Source organism: Mus caroli, unplaced genomic scaffold (assembly GCF_978045245.1).
Source record: "Mus caroli unplaced genomic scaffold, Mus_caroli_1 scaffold_13, whole genome shotgun sequence".
NCBI lineage: Eukaryota > Metazoa > Chordata > Mammalia > Rodentia > Muridae > Mus > Mus caroli.
In genome coordinates, this window is record NW_028227268.1 from 3,265,766 (window position 1) to 3,285,000 (window position 19,235).

Consider the following 19,235-nt stretch of genomic DNA (forward strand, 5'->3'; position numbering starts at 1 on the left):
GGGTTTCAAGGCAAGATTGGCTTCAATCTTTGTTTTCCACACACAGCCCACTTCTGGTTTTTCTCTTGGAAGATGTTTCCAAAGGCTTCCTGCAAAGGATCCATCCTCACTCTGGTATACGCTGTGGCCTCCCAGTGACTGACTGTAGCTGACATACATCCAGTCTCTCTGAGATGTCTTAGAGCTACACAATCCCTTAGGGGGTGCAGTGCCGTGCAAAGCCTGGTAGAAGAGCCAGGTAGACTGTATATGTTGAGCAACCAGGCCTGGCAGCCTCCTGGGGGACCTTCTAGTGTACTTCAGGCCCATGAATTGTCCCAACTTTCTTTCTGAAGTCACCTGATCCAGGCTCCCAGGGAAGGTTCATGGACAAAGCCTGGGCTAACCAGACTGGGTGTACAGAACAGTCTGGGATAGTTACACCCTTCTCTTCCTCCCAGAACAGGAAAATATGCCAGACCCTCTGCCCCCCAGCAGAGCTGTCTCAAGGCCTGGCTGGGCTCAAGCCACCCATGACACCCCTGTACGTGAGAGTACTGGGACCTTGTGCTCAGTGGTCACACAGCTTGTTGAAGGGATGGCAGGGAGACCCTGAGTGGTGGGGTGAGGGGGCAGCTGAGAAGCAGGTGGCACAGGAGGGGACAGAAGTGGAAGAAGAGCACTGGCTGGGAGCTCTGTATGGTCAACAAGAGCAAGCACCATTTTAGCCTTAGGAATAGGCTGGAAAGGATGGGAAATGTCACCTGACCTATTTTCTCTACTGGCCTGGAGATGGACAAAACCTCTTTCTGGTGGGGACACATTGCATCTCAGGTACTGTCTTCATTGTGTGTCATGGCAGGGGGGGGGGTAAATGAGTAGACAATTGTGGTGATTAAGTGTCTGTGGTGACCAGGGCTCTCTGAGGAGGGAGGTCTTCTATAAGACAGGATTCGGCCATGTTGAGTTTCATAGCTACTTTTCTGTTGCTGTGAAGAGACATCGTGAACAGGGACACTTGCAAATGGAAGCATTTAATTGAAGGTTTGCTTATAGCTTCAAAGTCCATGACTCTCTTAGTTAGGGCTTCTAACTGCACAGACATCATGACCAAGAAGCAAGTTGGGGAGGAAAGGGTTTATTCAGCTTACATTTCCATACTGCTGTTCATCACCAAGGGAGGTCAGGAAGCAGGAGCTGATGCAGAGGCCATGGAGGGATGCTGCTTACTGGCTTGCTTCCCCTGGCTTGCTCAGCTTGCTTTCTTATAGAACCCAGGACTACCAGCCCAGGGATTGCCCCGCCCACAGTGGGCCCTCCCACCATTGATCACTAATTGGGAAAAATACCTTACAGCTGGATCTCATGGAGGCATTTCCTCAAGGGAGGCTCCTTTCTCTGTGATAACTCCAGCTTGTGTCAAGTTGACACACAAAACCAGCCAGTACAATGGCCATCATGGGGCGGGGTGGGGGGTGGGGGGGTGGGGGACAGTTATGCCTGCAGTGAGCAGTCAGGTATACACTGAAGCAGTAGCTGTGAGCTTGCATCTGACTCACAAGTTGGAGAGAGAGAGACAGAGACAGAGACAGAGACAGAGAGAGAGACCCAGGGACACACCTCCTCCAATGAGGCCACGCCTCCTAATCCTTCCTAAACAGTCCACCAACTGGGAACCAAGCATTCAAATACATAAGCCTATGAGGGCCATTCTCATTTAAACCACCTGGGGGGGGGGAAGTAGAGAGGCCTGTGTGTGACTCGAGAGCTGAATGACTGGGGCCATCACACAAAGGCAAATGGGAGAGTCGAAACCAACCTTCTGGATGCTGGTGGTAGACTTAGCCTGTGCCCTATGGCTTTGTTCTGGGTAGAGACCCCTCTCTGCCCATGATGCTGTTGTCTCCTTGTCTATTGGCAGTAGGGAACTTGGCTCCTGAATTTGGCTGTGGAGGAAGGAGTGTAAAGGAAAGAGAAGGCACCTGTGATGGCAGAAATGGTGGAGGCAGGAGAAGCACAGAGGATAGCAGGAATCCGGAGGCTATTCCTGCAGGCGGTCATGTCTGCGTGGCAGCAGTCCTCCAGGAAGACCTTGCTTAGGACTGAGCAGAAATGACCTAGACACCTGGTCTAATAGAAGAAGAGAATGGCGAGACACTGGCTGCTGGAGACCTTGCCTGGCACAGTGATTTTGTGGCAGCCACATCAGGGTGAGTTGTCGGCCAGAACCGCAGGCTGAGCACCATCTGTCAGGGCCTCCCTCCTGCCAGCTGCCTGTGCGACAGGAACAGTTGGAGACAAGCAGAGATGCTGTGTGTGTGTGTGTGTGTGTGTGTGTGTGTGTGTGTGCGTGTGTGTGTATACATATGTACACATGTGTGTGCGTGAGCTGTTGGGGTATACATGGGTGTGTTAATGTGAGCGGGTATCCTCTTTGGAGTTCTGGAGGTAGCCTTTTGGGGGCTTTGTAGTTAAACACAGGAGACAGGTTTAGGGAGGCACAGCAGGAGCACAGGAGCACAGTGCCTGCTGGTGGCAGCTGAACGGCCTGTGCTGGGCTGGTTGAGCCCTGGAGGTGGTCCCTGCCTCTTAGTGCTTACCTTGGCTGAGGGAGGCCGGGGCTCCTTGGTTACCAACCTCCTCATTCCTCTCTGTCCATCTGTACACAGGAAGAGGAGCCTCTCCTGCCTTCTGCAAGCTGACAGGAGGCTTGGGTGGGCTCTGACTTCCCCTGCATCTTTCCTGGGGAAGCTGATTTTTCATTCATTCATTCATTCATCTACTCATCCATCCATCCATCACAAGGGTATACAATAGAGGATTCTGTCTTGACATTTCCCCAGGAAAGTGGGGCACAAGACCCAACTCTGCAGAAGGCTGCTCTGCAGAGGAGACAGGCAGGCCAGCAAACCATGCAGTGGCTTGTGACAAGAATGGGGTGTATAAAAAGTGAGAGGTGAGTTTCTAACCGTGCCCATGTGAGTCCCCCTAGATGAAGTCACAGGGCTGTCAGCACTGGCCAGAAGGATGGGGCAGGCGCTGAGGACTAGGAGCTGTGAGGAGCCACTTTGGCTCAGTGTGACAGAGGGATAAGGCGAGAGAGCTGTCAGGCTGGGGTCCGTGAGAGCCCATGGGCTGCTAGAAACCCAGGTGGCATTCTAGTAGGGAGGAAGAGAAGAAGGTTGGCCTAGATGGGGGGTGTTTCTGGCTTTCTTGCTGAGCAGGTGTAAATTAAACTGAAGATGTCTTCAGTCACCAAACAGGCCAAAATACCTATCCTCATGGAGAGAACAGGCTGGTGCCCTCCTTGGAGTGGTCATGAGCTTTCAGTGTCTTTGAAGACTCCACTGGCTTCTTGCTTTCCGTTGCCTTGGGCGTGGCAGAGTGGCTTGCCTCAGGGGAGAGGAAGGGCCAGGGCAAGACACACCTTCAAAAATACACACCTCAGTGACCACTTCTCTCAGCCAGGTCCTGTCCATGAAGGACCCATTCTACAATGGACTTATGTATCTGCAAGTCCACAGATGGAGTCGGTCTCCTCATGATCCAGTTGCCTCAGAATGGCTTCACCATCTGGAGACCAAGCCTTGAGTGTAAGAGCCTTTGTGTGGGATACTCCTGAGCCTTATGTAACACTAGGTCTGCATTGCTGGGTTCGAGGGTGGTGCGTGTTACGGGGGCGAGTCAGGCTGGGTAAAGCGAAGGGCTGAATTTCAGTGGGTGGGCTCAGCTCACTGAATAGATGCTAGGTGAGAGCGCTGTAGAGGAGAGAGTGGACCCTGATCCTGAGTGTCAGATGGCATTGGCGTGGTAACTTGCATTTTAAAGGAACTCTTGAGGCTGCTGTGTTTAAGGGGAGCACAGGAGGCAGAGACACACACACACACGGGGGACGCTGTGGTGGAGATGTAGGTGTGGAGATGGAGTGCCGTGTGGGGACTCTGGACACATCCTCTGGTAGGATTGACAGGCTGTCCTGGTGATGGGGAGTGGGTGGAAACACTCAGACCAAGAACCACATCAAACACTTATGCCCGAGAAGACAGAGAGATAGCGAGACGCCACTTCTGAGGGAAAGACTGAAGCTGGTGAAGTTTGAATGAGTGAGATTCGGGTGCCTTGGAGCCTTGCGAGAATGTGTGACTGACCACTTGGCAGCAGGATCTTTGATTCTGGAGATGTGTGTGCGGAGTCCATGTTGGAGGTAGAAGGAAGGGAATTAGCAGCACGTATGTCAAGTCCTGGTGGCAGATGGCTGTCTTCCCTGCGTCCCCACATAACCTTCCTTCTGTGGATAATTGGAGAGAGGGGCACTCACTCAGAAGAGGGCCCTGCCTCGGGACCTCATTTGACCTATGTAGTGGCTCTTCCCCAAATGGTCACACTAGAGAGAGGATGAGGGCTTCACTACACCCCATGTTCCCAGCTCAGGCACCCAGGCAGGAAAGGGGTGCACACAGACCTTGACAATAGATGGTTCTAAAATAGATGATGAATCCTGGCTGGCTCAGACCTGCGTCTACTCTACTCAGAAGACCCTTCTCCAGCCACAGAAGGAGGCATGGGGGCAGATGGAGAGGCTACAGCCCAGGCCAGGAAACCTGGGGCAGGAGTCCAGCTAGGCTTGCTGCACAGAGCCATGTAAAGCTGGCATGGTCAGGAGGCATCTTGAGCTTCATGGAGGCAGCGATGTGAATACGGGGTTGCCTCTGCAGGCTCAGGCAGGAGAGCTGTCTGGGTGGTCAGGATAGCAAGCATGTACTACAGGATCAGGATGGAGGGGCCCAGCTTGTATGGGGACTGGATGTCTTAATTCTTGGTTGTCACTGAGGTGGGTCTATTGATGTCATAAGCAAATGGTGACTGCTGTGTAGCTGGGAAATGGCCCAGGCAGATGAATGTGCACACATACACACATGCACACATGTACACATGTACACACACACACATGCACATGTGCACACATGAGCACATGCACACATACACACATGCACACATGCATACATACACACACACATGCATGCATGCACAGCTGCTAGGGCCCTCAGCTTAGAGGCCTTCTTTATTATTTCTACCTCTCCAGAACTCTGCTGTCCTCACAAGAGTGCACCTCATGGCTCTCCTCTCCTCCCCTTGCCTATCCTCCTCTCCCCATACCCCCCCAGGCTCCAATTCCTATCTTTTCCAGAACAGTCTGAAGACTAAAGCATATGGTGGTCCCTTCTGGCATCCACACCTCCTTTGCCGCATCACTGTGCTAGGGGAGCTAGCAGGGCCCCTTCCCATCTCATGAAGCCCTTGGGGGACAGTAGGCTCCACCTGGAAGGGTGTGTCTTCCTATGGCTGCACAATAAACCCCACACCCCACTATACTCCCCCAAACAACCACCATAGAGAATGGGAAGCCTAGAAATGAGCAGGGGTTGCTGGAGAGCCTCTCCCACAACACAGACTCAAGGAAAAGAGATGGTGCATGAGTCTCCTGTGCACCCTTCTGTCTGTCCTTAAGTTTCCTGTTACCCTGTCCCTGCCTGGGGGCTGGAAAAAGTGTACCTGAGGTTCTGTCCAAAGTTTCTGAGACCACAGTAGAGGAGCTGCTGCAGATAGGGGCTGGGGGCTGAGGACAAGGCCACAGGACATATCAGTGGGGCACTTGCAGCTGTGAATTCCTGATTCCATCACGGGGCCTCCCCCTTTTCTGCCTCCTGCCTGTCTGAAGGAAGCACTGGCTGCTAGTACCTACTCAGCCTTGCAGGGGTCCCCAGTGTCACACTGGACCTTTAGGACACAAGATGTAGCTTGGAAACCCACAATGGGGTGATAGACTCACATTCTTGCATCTCCCGACCCCGGTACCCACCCTGTCCCATTACCCAACACCTAGTAGTTTGAGACTATTGCTTCTTGTGCAAGCAATGCCTGTGTGCCCTCTCCCATATGGCCCATTTACAATGTTTTCTTCAGAGTGGAGAGGCTGGGGTGGGGCGGAGGGAGTGGGGAAGATGCCATAGGAACCCAGAAGCAGACCCTAGGCTTTGCATGACACTGCCTTCCTTCAGTGTCAAAGGGAGCCATCCAAGAGAGGCCACCTCCCTCATGACAGCAGCCTGAAGGTGAGAGGCCTCCAGGACCATCATCAGGGCCCGACTGGTTGGAAAGACACAGAGTCCAGCAAGTCATCTTGTCCATGGTTAGGCCATGGCTACCAAACAGCACAGATTTGATCTCGCCAAAAGGAAGGACACGAGAGATGACAGCAAAGTGTGGAGAGGAGGCTCCTAGGTCCCCATCACGTAGAGTTGAGACTCTCATTTTCGTGACATGGATGGTGACAACAGTCCTGGATACTACCAGCTAGAGATGCCCCCAGCCTCAGGATCCATGGTCTACTTGGGTCCTGCACAAAGGCACACAGGGAAGCTCACGTGCCTAACCTCAGTCTCCAGCCATGTTTAAACCTGCTGTCTCTCCATAGCTGGTCCAAGACCCCAGGCCCATGAAGACAGGCAGACCATCTACCCACCACAAAGCAAGAGCAAAAGTCTGGTCTCCCCCGCTCCAGACAGGATAAATTCCTCCGTATGTAGCCTCTGCCCCCTAAGTCAACATGAACTTGGCCTGCAGAACAGAATCTAGGGGACAAGAGGAGCCCAGTGCTGCTCTGCTGCCTGGACTGGGCTGGACTGCCTTGCCTGGGGCTCACCACACAGAGACACCCCTGGAATGCTAGATAGAGACCAGACATTGTGCTGGCGAGTGAAAGCCTATAAGAACCCTTGACACCAGGTTAGGGCATCACCTGCCAGTGCCTGCCCCGAGACACCCACCCTCATGTCTCTTTCTGGGTCTCCCTGTGGGGCAGAGTTCTCATGGGGAGTCCCTGGCTGACTGGATGCCTCCCATATGTTCTGAGAGACTTGTAGACACCACACCTCCTTAACAACAGTCTTTAAAATGGACTCAGATAGCATTCCACTTCCATACAAAGAGGACCTTTCAGGAAGTGACTCACCAGCTAATTTCTGGGTTTTAAATATCAGACTTGCCTGAAAGGAGGCACACCTGCTAAGCATCCTGGATTCCCCCTGATCCTCTGAGAGGGAGGGACACAGGATGCCTGGCAGCCAGGGTTCCCACAGAGCAGCAATACTAAAAGCTCTGCAGTGGAATATGTCTTTTTTCCTCATGTAGACATGACAATGCAGAGCTCTGGAAGTTAAGGAGCCATTACAAGGTCACCCTGCTTCTGAATTTGTGAACCTCAGCCTCCCCCTCCCCACCCGCTCCTGGGCTGCCTCTGGAGTCCATAGATGCATGTGTACATGCATGCACACACATGTATATATGCATGCTTGCACACACACCATTCATACCTACACACATGCTGCATACATGCAGGAAGTGGTCTGTTGTTATCTGCCCTGCAGTAACTGCTTCCTGAAGTTCCTATTGGATGTACACCCCCACAAAACATGCACATGCATATAGGTCTTGTCAGCTCTCAGTCTGTTCTCTGCTTTCCAGAAACCTCTCTGATAGTGGCCAATCGTGGGAGGAGGTTTGTGGTGGCGGTGATGGTAGGTGATCAATGCTCTATTGCACATTGCGGGGTGTAGACACAGCTGCTATCACCGTGGATGGTTCCAGGTATAGGCAGAACGACATCCCAATGCAGGAACGAGCTTAAAGGGGCGGGGGAGGGATGAGATAAGCGATTCTGAGGAAGAGCCACAGACAGCAACATATGCCAGGCACGCACATGCACGCACACATGCACACGCGTGGAGGGCAGCGTGAGAGGAGACAAAATTGTGGGTAATTGCTTAGCTGCCACAGGGATGTTCCCTGCTAATTTACGGCGTTAGGAGGGCTTGGGCTGTGATTTCTCCTCCGGTGCTTGGACATACGGTCCCAAGACACCAGCAGCCATAATTATCCACATTTAACAGAGAGCTTGTAATATCTATTTGTCTAGAAGGATGTGAGTATAATTGCTGTAAATTAAATAAAGACACATCTGTGGTTGGGTCATGACCCGATGCAAGTTAGCAAGGGAAGGAGGGCGCAGGTTCCTTTGAACCTGCCCCACCAAAGCCCTGCTGAGGTCCCAGATTGGCTACTGCCTATGTCCCGCTGAGTCAGCTGTACAGCCCTGCCTGCCCTGCACCGCACTACCCTCTTGTGTATCCAGGGCAGGCATGCCTCCTTAAGCAGCAGGTCTGAGCTGAGTGGTGTTTGCCTGGCAGACTTGGGAGATGCTGTGTGCCATTGGCCCTGCCCCTGTCCACCTCTTCCTGCTGTGGCCAGCTGATCTCTGGGCTCCTCTTGTAGCTTCCTCCTCCTGGCAACCTGAGCTGGCTGCTGCTGCTGCAGACCAGCCACAGCCTACACACCATAGTGTGAGCCCCATTCTCTGTGCTGACTTCCTTCTTGTTCTCAGCCAAAGGAAGTGGACCCTTGGTTGACACACACATGGCCTGTCGCCTGATTGTGTTAACGTGACAGGGATGAGTATTCTGTGAGACAATCACCCAGGTGTCCTGTGCCTTTCTTTGTGAAGTTGCTGACAACTGCTCAGATGGAGGAGATGTGGGGGATGGGGGCCTTCCTGTAGTGCAGAAAGAACTTGGCCAGTGTTTGTCATGGAGGTGTGTGTGTGTGTGTGTGTATACCTTTGTTGCATGACTCCATGTGTGTCCCTGCCTCTGTGCATGTCTGTGTGTGTCTGTGTATGTGCATAATGGAGGAGGTAGGACCTGGTAGCTGATATCCTGTGAATGAGGCCAGCCATGACCCAGTCACTTTTAAAAACTTATTTTGAGAGCTGGGAAGATGGCTCAGCATGTAAAGTGCTTGCACACAAGTGTGAGGAGCTAAGTTTGATCATGAGCACCCAAGTGAAAGCCAAGTGTGATGGGTGCCTGCTTATAATCCTAGCACCTGGAGGCAGAGACAGACGGCTCCCGGGGCTCACTGGCCAGACAACGTGGTCTAATAGGCAAGCTCCAGGTCGCAGTAAGAGGGAGACCCTGTCTCAAAAACCAAGGAGATGGTCCTGAGAAACAACACATGAGACTGCCTTCTGGCCTCCAGCCCCATGTACACTCAAATATGGTTACTTTTCATAACTGTGTTAAAATCTATTTAATAATAAAGCCTAGTGTTATGTCTTCATTTCAAGATACCATATGAACTCAGGGTTAAAGTGCCAATTGTCACCATCCAGTTCCAGAACAAATGATTCTCTGGTTCCCATCCCCCTCCCCATCTCCATCCACCCCCTTCCTCCTCCTTTCTGTTTCTGCGAGCTAGAAGTCCTGAGAGAGACCCTTCAGGGATCTCTGGGAGTCATTTCATCAGATACATCTTCAAGACGTATGTATGCTGTCCCATGAGTCAGAATGCCTCCCTTTCCCCTTCCCTTCTCCCTCTCTCATGTGTGTGTGTGTGTATGATGAGATATGTCTGTGCATGCTTGTATGCATGTCTGCACGTGTGTGGAGGCCTGATGTCATAACTGAACCACATTGTACATGGGACTGTGGTACCCAGGAGGCTCTTCTTTCCCTACTGTTATTTGTGGTGACATATGATGAACTGAAACATTCCAGGTTCTCGGACTCACAGAGCCTGTCAACAGCAAGTGGGGTCAGCCTCAAAGCCACACAGGTCCCCTCCACTCAATAATGGCCAAGATACACCACAAGAATGTAAGAAGGCCTTGGTCTGGTCAGACACAAGCCTGGAGTTAAGATGTCTCTAGGCCCTGACAAGTGCGTCTGCACCAAGCATTGGCTCTTTAGAAATATATCTGCATATAAAAGAATGGAGATCCTGCCCTAGTTTGCTTGGCTTCAGCTGGTCACCTTGGTGTCTGAAATATTGACTGGGGTCTCGGGTCAATGGGGTGCTGATGTCTGTTGTGGAGGTGGTAGAGAGGACGGGCTGTCTCTGGGCAGCCACTTGAACCCGGAAGACTCAGAATTCTGAGATGAAATCACACCCTGGGAGGGTGGGATGAGGTTCCATCCCGTTTGTGCAGTGGTAGTCACTATTCCTGAGTTTGGTAGCCATTGCTCATCTGCTGGCCTGTGTGCAGGCAGCTGGCCGATCAGTGGGTTGGGAACCCTCTGGGGACAAAGGGACTACAGTGACCTCTCCTGTGGCTGTCACTCATGCCTTCGAAGAGTTGAGGGCCACCTTAGCTGTCTTCAGCCCACTGCCAGGCTGTGGCTAAATGACTCCTCCTAACCACAGGCGATTAGCAGCTAGCTGCCTGGGCTGAAAGCACAGATGCTGACAATGAGCCACCGGCCTGAGCATCATGTCACAGGACCCCACTCTGCCCAGATGGTATGAGATCATACATGCTAGGGGATTTCCCCGGGCTGGGGCACTCTCCTCTGGGTTTGCCTCTTTCCACACAGTGCTACCCCGGAGGCTCTCTCCTGGCTTGCTCTGGCACTTTCCAGATTGTAACCTGAACTGGAGCAGCTGGCAGACAGACAGGCAGACAGCAGACCGACTGACACACAGGCATGAGGCCAAGAGAAAGAAGGTAGCAGGTGTGATGAGCACGGATAGGTCTCCCTTCACCCTGTGCATAAACATGGCGCCCACCAGTGTGCCTGTGCTGGAATGGGTCCGTTCTGAGGGGCATGCATTGGGGATTCTGTGCATTAATCCATCTTTGCAAGGAAAAGGGGAAATTATTCATAATTAAAAAGTAATAATAATGTGTTGTGAAGGAACTCGGCAGCACGTTACCCAGAAAGAAGGGGGAGGGCAGGCAGTCTATTTTTAATGGTCTCCATGGCAACAGAGATTTTGTTTACACTGATTTTTTCCCCCTAGTTCTTCAGTAAGGCAATTGCTGATTTGCATTTTATTGGAAAATGTAGCCTGCAAGTCCCTGAGGTGGGCAAGGGGCCCTAGCATCTGGGGAGCCTCACTCCCCACCCCAGGATGCCTCTGAAGTCTTCTGTGAGGCTCCAGGACCTGGGAAACTGCAAATATGCAGCTGGTGCACCTGTGGGACTCTTCTGTCCTGCAGCCTGGACCACCTTATTCTCCTTGTTTATCCCTACCCTGTAGTGGATGCTGCTTGCATCCTACATCTAAAACTGGTTCCTCAAGGTGTGGTTGCCCCTGATGACAAGCAGATGCTCTCATACTCAAGAGATGCCTTGCGAACCTTCTCCTCAATGTAACTGGTCAATAAAAGGCTATAGCCTATGATTGGACAGTGAGGGAGTAAGGTGGGACTGTAGATTTGAGAGGAGGTTTCAGGGAGAGGAGGAGAGAGGATGGACAGAGAGGAGGAAGCTACAATGGACCAGACCCACATGGCCAGGAGAAGCAGCAAGTAACAAGGGGCTTTATAGCTGGGGAATAAGTTAGAACAGCCCTAGATCTGCCCAATGTAAGCATGTAGCTTATAAATAAAACACCTGGTTTGTGTGTCTTTTAAATGGGCTTACTGGGACTTTAATTCCAACACCACTATCCTGCTGGGAGCACTGCCATGCCCCCCATGCTCACTGGACCTGCTCAACAGAGACCCATTCCACCTGCATGGGTAGCTGGTCAGGTTCCCATCCTCTCCACCTCCTGCTGTGCCAGGCAGGTGGGGGTGCCTGGGCACAGAGCCCAAGCCACCGGCAGAGGGGCAGATGGACGCCAGCAGTCCGCCCTGAGGAAGTCAATGTGCGTGGATGCCGGCCAGGTCCCGGAAGGATGGTTCAGACCAGACATACAGGTGGGCGTGCTCCCTGCCCTCAGGCCTCAGTGCTTGGCTGCAGTTCCTAGCAGGCTGCCTTCCATTACCTATCCCTGCCCTTGTCTAGGCATGCACCCACCAAAGTGTCTCTTACTGTAGCTGCATCTCAGCCATCACTGGGGCACTTGTTCCCACTGGCCTTGGCTCTGAACTGGCCACACTTGGAAGAAAGCCTGCTGGCCAGGTGCCTCTACCTGAGAGCAGGTGTGTTGGGTAGCTTCCCACAGCTCCTGAAGCAGCCATGCCTGCCACTCAGGCAATAACCTGAATGTCCACACCTCCCCATGTCCCACTACACCAAGACATGTGTATAAATATATGTGGTACATACCTGAGTATATATACACTACATGTTCATATATGCTTACATATCACATACATATCTTTATGTACACTCACATATACATAACTACCACAGACTCATGTACACACATATATTCAACGTGTGAAGATTTGCCAAGAAATTCATATATACATACACATATACACAAACATGCAACACGTGCATATGTTCCACATGCATTTATATCTGCATATTCATTCACTCATACATACATGTAGCATGCACATACATGTTCATATCAGTGCTCACATAGATATTATGCATTCAGCCTGTGCATACATATCACACACACTCATACAAAGCATACACTCAGATATCTATCACATATATTTATACATATATACTCATAGGCCAAGGTTCATTCACACACATAATCACATTAAAATTCATGTGTACATGTTCACATATATGTAAACATTTGGACAAGCACCCACATGCACCCAAACTTATGCAAAATATATATAACACAGTGTATATATACCATACATATTCATATTAAACATGCTACCCACAACCATGCAGCACATGCACCTTCACACACATTATATGTTTATGCACACATATTTACATATTTGTTTTCATTCAACCCATGCATACAGACCACACAATTCATACAAAATACACACATGTAACACATTTATATACACATATACCCATGCATCACAACTGTCACACACATATACATTAATATATATGTGTGTGTATGTGTATGTATGTATGTGTGTGTATATGTGTGTATATATATATGTATATGTGTGTATATATATATATATATATATATATGTATATATTCTCTTATGTGTAAGCATTTGGGCCATGAATACATACCGCATGTTCATATAAAATACACATGCAACATACCATAAACATTCATAATGCATATATCCATACAGTGTGCACCTTAACACAGATACAGATAACATACATGTACATACATGTTCACTTCTGTATTAGTTACCTTCTATTGCTGTGATAAAGCAGCATGACCAAGGAAACTTAGAGAACTGTTTATTTTGGCTCATGGCTCCAGAGGGATGAGAGTACATCTTGGCAGCACCTGGCAGGCATGGCAGTGGGAGCCAGGAGCTGCGAGCTCACATCTCAACCATGAGCACAAAGTACTGAGATCAGACTAGAAAAATGTGTAAACATTCAGGCCATGTACATGCACCACACATGTTCATACAGGTACACATCTAACATACTACATGCTTTCATGTGCATATACATCGATGCAGCACATGCCTTCACACACATGCACTTTAGCATGCACACAAGTGCATATTCACAGATAAAAAATGATTCAACCTGAGCATATATACCACAGACATATACATGCCACATGCCACACACATTCATAATCCACGCAATCATTTATACACACACACATACACACCCATATATAAACCTACACATCTCACCACACACATTTGCATGCATGTAGAGCCACCCCCCTGCACACCACACATTCACACATGCATGTACACATACACAAAACGCATGCATCTATATCATACATATCACGTACACACTGATCTTTACATGTCACATTTCACTGGCCCCAAGCTAAGGGCTCGCCAACCTCTGTATGTCCCAGGGCTGGACTTCCTCTCTGCTTGCCATGTAACTATTGGCTGCATGAATGAATGAAGGGATGAGTGAATGAATGAATGAACGCAGCCTGTCAGGCCCTGCAGGTAATCAGAGAGACACAGACAATGAGCTGGGGAGAGGGGCAGGTAGGGAGAAAGAGGAAAGCGGCACTTCCCGTAGTCATTGCCAGGAGGCTGTCTGCTGGCATTAAAAGTCATGCAAGGTACCAGCAGCTGTCCCATGATACCATGTGGCTTCATCAGCAGATTCCAGAAGTGTTGGGGTGAGGAGATCTCAGGAGCCAGACAACAGCCTCACAGCAGGCCATAGACTGACGTCACCAGTGTGCATGCCTTATCTGATACCACGAGACAGAAGTCCTGGCACCTGGCCACCTTAGCGGCATGTTAGAACCCCCGCTGCCAGTTCTAAGGCTCGGCACACCTGCTCTGAGCTTTCAGACACACTCTTGATTCATTGCCTATTGTACCTCTTGCTTAGAATGTTCCATGTGGACAAGAGGAGTGGTGCCAAGTTCCCTCTGTGCACTGCCGGTGGGCCCCGGAAGGTCAGGCCTACCAACAAGTAGCTGGTCGCCTCTTTATTTATACACCACTAGACTTTTTTTCTTTTTTTTTAAGAAAAAGAAAATAACAAGTTTTGGTGGTAAGAAATTGGAGCCCTCTCACATAGCTGGTAGGAGTTTAGGACTGTGAAAAGGGCTAATTTTGTGTTAGGCGAACTTCACCTCAGTAAATAAAAATAATGAAACCATTAATAGCAGAATAATTCATTATTTAGAGAGGCCACTAACTCAAGGAAAATTATATTTCTATCAGCTTTGGGCTTACCTGTTTTTATAATTGTGACTATTTATTATTATTATTATTATTTAGATAAATTTGGTGTTGATTCAACCAAGCTCTGGGGATCTTGCTGGTACATACCTCTTACTAATAGACTATCAAAGACGTCTCCTGTGACCTAGTGCCTCCTAGAGAGCCACGTCAGATCCCATGATCTGGATATCTTTGAATTTGTGGGGAGTCTCGGGTTCCTGGGTGGCCCTGGAGCTTGACCTGAGTCCAGGTTACCTCAGCCACTTACTGCCTGCCCAGACCGAGAGACTCTTAACTTTTTTTGTGCAAAGCTTCCTGATGCTTTCACCTCGCAGCCCAGCCTCCCCACCTGCCCAGCTCAGAACCACACAGGGTTCTGTGTCCATGTTGCTGGTAATGTCATCTTCTGTCCCCCTCCCCTGTCAAGGTATGTCTCCTATGGCCAGAGACTATGTAGTCACAGCTGTGCTGTAGGTCATGGCCGGTTGTGCCACTACAGACCCAGCAGGCACTGCTGTGAACCTAGCATGGGCTAGGAGGTGGTGCCCTGGGACTCCTTTGACAAAGGTGAGGAAGTGGGACTCAGACAGAAACAGCTCTTGCTGAGGTCTCCAAGGAGACAGACAGGGAGACAGTACACTGACAGCATCCTCACTGTACCTCATCACCTGAGCCACCAGGGTCCAGGAGGAAAGGGGTGGCTTTGTCTTTGAGTCCTGACCTCTAGCCCAGGCCTGGGTCATGTTACATAAATGAATGAACACTGTCCTTTTACTACCAGCGAAGCCCCTGAGTGCGGGGTCATCTCACAAGTTGTAGGGAGGTTCCCCTCCCTCTCGCCCAAATTCTAGAATTGGCATCAGCATCCAATTTATGTTAAGTGGCCTCATTTCCTCCTCACTTTTCCCTCCCTCCTCCTGTCTCTGTAATTTTTAAGAAGTCCCCCACCCCCGTGTCCCCTGTCCTGAGAGATCCCCCTCGCTACCCTCCTTCCCACAGTGAATGCAGGGCCCCGTGTGGGATTTTGACTGAGTTATCATGTCTCTCCCTGGATCCCCAATGAAATTGCTTGCTTCTGCAGAAGAAGGCCACGCTGAGTGTGGGAGCATAGGGCTGGCCCAGAGTCCATCAGCTGGAAGCGCATGCCTCAGTTATCCCTCCCCATCCATCCTCCAATGAAACCTTCATTGAACAATGGGGGCAAATCTCCAAGGCTCTGTCCAATAGTGGGGTGACTTACTTGTTCTCTCAGAGCATTTGTGTGGTTTGCAGCTGCTCTTACTAAAAACAAGTAGATACACTCTACTCTGACTCAGGGAAGAGGAGAGGGCCAGTACCTTACCTCCTGGAAGTTCATTAAACCCACATCCCTCCTTACACCCAACATAGAGCATGCAGTAGCTTATATTTCTTTATATCTCTCTATGCCCGGATGCAGTAGTGACAGCTGCATGATACCAGCCTTTCCCCTCGAGGGCAAGCTCCTTAAGTGAACGGTGGGCTCCTGGATGTAGCAAGTGGACCTTAATCACACTCCCATGAAGTTTGTCCAGTGGCCATCAGAAGATAGGATGGAAGCTGGTAAGATAGATAGGTCAGTGGGTTAAAAGGTACCGTTGCCTTGCTTGACATCCTGACTTTGATGCCTGGAACCTATACACACACACACACACTCACACACACACACACACACACACACATACACACACAGACACACACACACACAAATACACACAGAGAGACATACAACACAACATTTACTCTTACGATAGATAGATAGATAGATAGATAGATAGATAGATAGATAGATAGACAGCTGACTATCCTGGGCAGAATGGGGACACCCAGTCAGAGCTGCATCCAGGACCTGGGATTTTTGATCCTATGTTGACTCTGACTATTCCTAGGTAGGCATAGCCGGGGAGAAGGCATGGGTTTCTCCCCCATCTCTATCCTTGAGAGAATTGATATAAAGGAATGAAAACATAGCTTCTAATATGGATCCAACCCAAAAGATATTTGATGGGTAGGAACCCAGAGGAGGAAGTCACCACTGTCCAGCGGGGAAGTGAGCTATGGAATTGTCTCTTAAGGAGAGGTGGGAGACAATGACAAAGGGGCAAAAAGTGTATATGAGAGGGAGCTGAAACCAGAAGCTCCATGTACACACCCAGATGGAGAGGACATGATTCCACTTCTAGAGGGTTGCAGAACAGGAGACCCGGAAAGCAGAAACCACAGCTGCATCAGGAGCCGGGTGTATGGAGACCAGGAAGCAAGGAATGAAGAGGTTTCTGGATTGGGGTTAGGGTCTGCATCCAGTGGGGTGCAGGCTGCATGGGTGCAAGGGCTTGTCGGTTTGAGTGTACAGAGGGGGTATGTAGATTTTTATCTTAAAAGGAAAGTAAAAGGGTTGTAAATAAATGCAAAGTCCTGGTTACTAAATAGCAGGCTCATGCACCCCAGAGAGTGCGGTGCCTGTAGCTGTCTTTTGCATGCATCAAAGACAATAAACACAGTTGATAAACACTCTGAGAGGAGATGAGCCGGCTGTGACCAGGCAAGCAGAGAAAGAGTAGCCCACTGGGGCTGCTGGGGATTCGGCATCCACCCCAGTGACTTCTCTGTGTCTCGGGAAACATTTGTCACCACAGAGTGCTGGTGAGAAACCAATCACAGAATAAACACACAGTGGGCTCTTTCGTGTGGCAAGCAGTGGTGTGGACTGGCTACTTTGTGCCCTGCTCTGTTGGTTGGGGAAAACCGCAGTTTCTACCATCAAGGCTTCCTAGAGTCCGGGCTAGGTTTCAGGAGCAGAGGAGGAGCTGGGCTGTGCAGCATATGCACCCCACCGGGTCATCCTCTAGTTTGCAAAAGGATGGAGGCAGCCTCCCCAGCTGAGTGCCTCCTGGGAAGGTCTGGCAGGCTATAAGCCAGCCATCAGTTCTAGGCAGCATCTGGGCCAGAGCAGAGGGGCTGCTCTCAGAGATGGGGAACGAGATCTTGTTTTCTGATAGATGACAGACAGACTGTGACTGCCTGTGCCAAGCTCCAGGGAGAAAAGTGGTCAGGCATGGGAAGAGGGCCCAGCTGCAATCACTCTCAGCAAGTAATGAGCATCCTCTGGGATGCAGGAGGACCAGAAGACATCCTGGTGGACTGGATAGTCCTTTAGACTACAGACCAAAGGACCACAGCCAGGTCCAAAGGTCCATCTTATCCTCTCTGTGTTGTGTATGGCCAGTGAGAACAGCTCTTACTGAGGATGTGGCAGGGTCAAACATCTTGGAGAAATGTTATGATCTGGGACTCTTGGGGCTGGGAGAGGTCACACGCCAACCAGCGCAGAGCCAGGTGTCCTCTGACCTGTGGCTGACTATAAACACGTGTTCCAAGGCCAGACCTCATAGCCTGGTGGAGCCAACACCTGCCATCTGATTGCCCCGACTCCCACTTCTGATACTTAGTTGATGACGCCCGCCTGATGAAGCCTAAAGCCCATTAAGCAGCCTCCAGGCCTCTGAGCAGTGCTTCTGTTCGCTGGAACCGCCCACCGCCATGTGGCTCCCTCTTTCTCCACCTCCAGAGCCACGCCCATCACGGGAGCCCTCCCACTTCTTTCTCCTTGAGCTCCTCGTTAATCCCCCGTCAGCTGCGAGCAAACAAACTCCCCGCTCCATTTATTTCACGAGCCTCCCGATTTAATTAGGTTTTCCAGTTTTTCGCCTGTCCTGGGCCAATCAGTCCTTAAAACAGTGGAGGATTCATTTCCAGCTGCTGTCAGAAGGCGGCTCTCCTCAGTTAGAAAAATAATTAACCCATCATCACACATCGGGGGTAATGAATCTGTGTTTTCCGTTTGCTAGCAGGTCATTTGTATCTCTCCATACTGGCAAAGGAGGTGCGAACCAACTTCCAGCCGCTGTGGCTTCCCTCATCCCTTCATCCCTCTCTGGGGAGCCCTTCCCTCTCTTGGCTGGGGTGGGGTCGGTTGGTAGCGACAGCAGGCTCTGAGGACCTGAAGTTTCACTTTGGTTCCTGGTGCCCAGCCACAGAGAGGTCCCTTGCTTCTGCTCCCCAAGCTACTTTCTGAAGTCCATAGTAGGTGTGACACGTAGGGGAACTGTTGTAGAGTCCCGTGGTGCTTCCACGTGTGACCTCAGCTTCAGGCTTACAGCAGTAGCTTCCCTCAGCATCTCTCACAGCCTGGAACCAGAAAGCCAGGAACGAGATATCCGCAGCCCCTCTCCCGCTGGAGGACCCCTGGCTCCATTTGGCCCTGTGGCTCACAGCTTTCCTTGGTGCTTTTTGAGTTGCATTGGCTCCAGCATCTGTCCCGGGTACTGGACAGCCTTGCCTCAGCTTCATGGCAAACAGCTCGATCCTTACCACCTCTGCCCCCCACACTTCCGGTTACAGTGGGTCTGAAACTATGAAGCGGAAAATTTCAGAAATAAACCATTCATAATTTCCAAGTAATTCTTATTATGGTGTAGCATCAGACTCGCTCCCTTTTATTAGCTACTTATTGTTGGTTACCATCTCTTAGTGAGATTAATTTGTAGATCAAACCTCATCACAGGCATGAACAGGCAAACTTTGTGACTATGTGGCAATTTCAGTGTTACACTGTATCTCACTCATCCACCATGGGTCTTGGATATGACCCCATCTGATGAACACCATGGGTCATGTCCCCATG

The 19,235-nt window shown here is 50.4% G+C and overlaps 1 protein-coding gene across 3 annotated transcripts in view; it reads left to right on the forward strand.

Annotated features, from left to right (window-relative positions):
• The window catches only part of Rbfox3 (RNA binding fox-1 homolog 3), a 424,648-nt gene that overhangs the window by 147,450 nt on the left and 257,963 nt on the right, over positions 1-19,235 (forward strand). The window lies entirely within an intron of this gene.